General features: G+C 34.8%; 1 long non-coding RNA gene across 1 annotated transcript; it reads left to right on the top strand.

Annotated features, from left to right (window-relative positions):
• The first annotated feature begins 9 nt into the window (after positions 1-9).
• LOC117125248 lies at positions 10-1,924 on the top strand. Its single transcript, XR_004448073.1, has 2 exons — positions 10-132; positions 882-1,924. It is a non-coding gene; the product is annotated as an uncharacterized LOC117125248 (long non-coding RNA).
• The last annotated feature ends 2,925 nt before the right edge of the window (positions 1,925-4,849 follow it).

Raw genomic sequence — 4,849 nt, 5'->3', positions numbered from 1 at the left:
ACGTAGACAGGCAGACAAGCAAGCAAGCCAAGGTGTCCATAGTGTCCACAGGGCCAGGCCTGTTCAACAACAACTCGTACTCCACGGTTATAGCAATGGCAGCTACTATGCATTCGGCTCAAAAGCCGTCTGGTGAGTCAAGCAGGTTTCACAAATTCCAATGAAGTAAAAAATTAAAATAAATTATAAACCTGTCCTTTAAAGCTAAAGTACACATAGTTTGCCCATATATGGATGTCAAATATAGATGTGTAATGACATAATCATGTCCATTTATTGACAATTCATATTTGTCACAAAATTTGAGTGTGAATAGAAGTTTACTACGCTTTGAGCATGTTTTTTTTTATTAACATTTATACACACAGAGTTCACAAATTCCAATGAAGTAAACAATTAAAAAAAAATTATTGTATATAATAAAAAGAATAATCTTTGAAATTCAGAATTACATTATAGTCAATACTGAGTTTGCACATGGTACATCATTTTTTAGATTGATGTACTACAATAGAAGTCATGATTGTCCTACATTTTTTGTTACATGTTGGACAACAGTTGTAATTCTCTACAATTGATATGATTTAAGATACCCTTTTGTATACAGAGTAACACTTTGTATACAAAAGGGTATACACTTTGTATACCCTTTTGTATACAAAGTGTTACTCACAAAATATCAACTCAGGCATTTACTTCTATTATATCCTATCAGTCGAAAATATATAAATAAAACAAATGAATACAAAATGAAACAAAAACAAGTTAAAAACAAGACACTTCAGAAATACATGCTAGGTCCTTAAATGTGAACACCCTCATATATCCTGATACAGATGAACTTGTCAAGTAGTAATTGATGACTCCTTTTCCTCTCCTAGACCCGGAAGCTCTGATGTTATTTTTACACAAGCCGCATTTAATTTTGAAACAAAAAATGTGTAAGGATTTAAAATTTCAATTTTTATCCAGATTAAATATAACATTACACTTTTGAAATGGAGAGGATAATCAATCCCACCCTCCCACCGACGGCCTCCCTCCCCCCGCTGTCTTAGCGGCCGCCGGTGGGATTGTGGATGGAGACCCAGCAGAAAGGAAAAGAAAAACAAAATTGGCGGATGAACGCCTCGGAACCAACAGCCAAACATGCTTTAGTTTAAGGAGTATGTTTTTGTTTCTTAGGACTACATCAATTTTTTTTTTCAAAATGCAATAGTCAAAGAGCTCAATCACCAAGCGCATAGAACCTTTTTTTTGTATGATGCACTATACAAATCCAACTATTATCTATTATTATTAATTATATTATCTAAAACTTTCATTGAAGTGTTGGGGTAGGGTGTTTGGGCTCGCTGGCTGTATTATTTTTCTACTAAATATTATGCAGGAAACATTTATTTTGATTATAATTATTAAGGCCTATTTATTGTGCCCCTAATGGGCAGCTTTTTTTTTTCTTTTGCCAACATTGGATAGGCTTTTTTTTGATATGGACTTCTTTTCGAGATGGATGGACATCTTTTCGAGGCTACATAGAGGTGTTTGAGCTTCTTTTTAATTTATTGTGTAACGTTTTATTCAATAATGAAAATACCTTTAACACAGAATAGTGTGGGAAGAAAAGAGCTAATAAGGAAACAAACACTTTAAACTTTACCTGATCACAAAGGAAGGATGCCCACGGCACAAATCCGATTGTTCATTCCCTTTAGATTATTTCAATTTATTTATATATTTTCTAATTTACTTTTTCTAATTTACCCTTGCTTCTTTTTAAAATGAATGCTGTAAAGTTTTTGGAATAGCTACTATAAAACAATGAGTGTATTAACTGGCATTAAATCACCTAAACTACTGCATAAACCAAGCATGTTGTAATATTTTTTTTTTTTTTTTTGCCTTGGAATTCATGTACAGTGTATGTACTCTACAAAAAAATGGGAAAAAAAAAACCCCTTTGCTATCTTGAAAAGAAGACCATGGGCTTCTTTCGAGATGAGCTTCTACTTGAGATTAACCATTGGGCTTCTGTGCGAGGTTTAATTCAAATTCTTCCAACACACACTATAAAATAGAAACAATAATATAAGTATGAGTGGGGACCTAAAATAGAGCAAAGCTTGTGATCATTAAGCTCCAATGCAATTTCTAACATTTACATAAAATACAATAAAAAAAATTACCGTAATTTACGGTCAGTGGCGGACCGTCAAGGCAAGCAAGGTATGCTGTGCATACCCTGTCTAAAACAAATAAGAAAATATAGTAGTACAGTTTCTGCGTTTGATTTAACATTTCTTAGCAACAATCTTTTATATAAATCTTAATTTTTTGTAGTGGATTGCTGTAGTTTATTGGAAATTCAATGTTTGGCCTACTTTTGTATCTAGGATAAGTCATATTTGGGCCTATCACATCGTACTATCAGCAGAATTTGCACATGGCTGGTTTTCAATATCAACCAAGCACGTATTCAGTGAGTCAATGGGAGTCGGAGCATACCATAGAGATATAAGAATACTAGAGCGCTAACTGCAATGTATTCGATGTTCGAAATACGCAGAGCTGTGTGTGTGTACCATCCAAGATGGCTGCCATAGATTTAGCCAATCAAATTTTGCCTAAGCCCCATCATTTACAATTGCGCCCTCAATTTACTCAGAAAGTTCTGTACGAATAGTTACCAGTATGTTTGAAACTCGGGCGTTGCGGTATACGGGTAAGATGTACACGGTACTAGGACATTTTGCCGAATGCCAGTTTGCCGACGGACGTTTGGCCGACAGACAGTTGACCGAAAGAAAATTCACCGACACCTGAATTCGCCGAAATCAAATTCGCCGACTGGACGATTCGCCGACAGCCAATTCGCCGACAACCAATTCCCGACAATTTACTTTTGTGATGTGATTGATGATTCTTCGTCGTACTACAGTAGGACACTTGATCAAAAGGACGTTCACCGGAATTCGACAACTGGACATTTTGCCGACTGGACATTCACCGACAGCCGATTTGCCGACAACCAATTCATCGACAATTTATTTTGTGATGTTGTGATTGATGTTTTTTCGACAGAGGTTTTGTTTTGTGGAGGACTGGGTAGTCATCATGGAAAGTCGTTCTTTAAAGCTATCATACATGCAGACACACTTTCAATATATTAATCATGCAACAAGATTCTGTCAAAAATATTAAATACAGGCCTATATTAAACACACGTTCATCTATATTTTTATTAAATAATACTAAGAAAATCATAAGCGACTGTAATAACTAAACCAATATAAAGGGATTTTTTTTTTTTAATTTTACAAACTGATATAAAATGTAAGACAGGATAGAAGATACCAGGTGTGAATTTATTGCAAATTTAAGGAAAATTGAAATGTACGCAAATCATCTAAATATGCCACTATGAGGCACATCTATCCATTAACGGATTTTGCTGTCGGCAAATTGGCTGTCGGCGAACCACCTTGTCAGCACACTGGCATTCAGCAAAATGTGGGCGAATGCTCGGCCAAGCGCCTGTCGGTGAAACGTCCGGCCACAACAGAATGTCGGCGAATTGTCTGTCGGCAAATTGTTTGTCGGCGAACTGACATTCGGCGAAATGGTATTTCGGTTGATAGTCTGTAGGCCAAATGTCTGTCTGACAAATATCTGTCGGTGAAACATCCGGCCACGATTGTGCACGATTTTAATTTTCATTCCTTTCATGCTAGTTTTAGCTACGATTTTAAGAATGTGTTATTAATATGACTCATTATCATTAATGAAATAATAACCAGACTTATTTATGGGAATAATATGTATACTAAGCCTGAAGGTGGCGCTTACCTATGACAGCTATCTTGGATGGTACACATACATCTGCATTGCTTCGCCATCTTGTCAGCACTCTAGTTGTTTAATAGCTCAATGGACCATACCCTACAACACTTAAATTATGTGAGCACCATGTGGTGCGTCAGATAGAGAGAGTTTGGCCAACTTTTCACATGGGCGCCATGTTGTCACCAAACAGCGTGCGCGCGTATAGATTTATAACACTATAAAACACTGATGCTGCATAAACTTTCCTTCATTATTCTGTCCAGGAAGACAATTCAATTCTGGGATTTTAATATATCATTGTAAATATCATATATAGTCATATTTACCTAAATTTGGAATTAATTAATCAACGCGCTGTATTATTTTGAAAAGATAAAGTGAGGACGATTCTTTATTTTTCGTTAAGATTATCTTTTTGTCTATCATCTAGTCATATACCTAGTTGCTAGCAGCCTACTATCAAGCCTAGAGAGGCTCCGTCTATTTTAGGCCATAATAATATCTTTGAGTCAACACTGCAGAGGAGAAAGGTTAGGTTGTACAGACAGAGTACCATAGGTTTGTGAATCGTCGCCGATAATATGTTAATTTCGCCTGTAAATGAATGATAATATTAATAACATGAAAGTTTTCTAATTGTATCTTGGCCTATGACTTGAATATTGTAAACTTTAATTTATGAAATAAAATATGCTGGTCATCTTCAAACCGATACAAATAGCCTAGGCCTATTTGTAAATTGTAATCTAAACAATAAATCAAAGTTGAAGAATTATTGCATTGAAAGAAATTTTTGTACAACATATGCCTTATCATTCATAATCAAGAAGCTAGGCCTGTGTAAGTAAAATATCAGCATTCTCCACACTTCTGTTTATATTATTAGTACAGTAAGTTATAATATTATCATTGTTTACTGTATTATTATTATTTTATTATTATTATTATTATTATTATTATTCATTGAATTTTTGATTTGTAATTTGTAAAACATTTAAACGTTTTG

Source organism: Anneissia japonica, unplaced genomic scaffold (genome assembly GCF_011630105.1).
Source record: "Anneissia japonica isolate Jap-2015-1 unplaced genomic scaffold, ASM1163010v1 scaffold284645_len4875_cov240, whole genome shotgun sequence".
NCBI classification, from domain to species: domain Eukaryota; kingdom Metazoa; phylum Echinodermata; class Crinoidea; order Comatulida; family Comatulidae; genus Anneissia; species Anneissia japonica.
The sequence above is the reverse complement of the archived record's forward strand: the minus strand, read 5'-3'. Positions and strand labels throughout refer to the sequence as shown.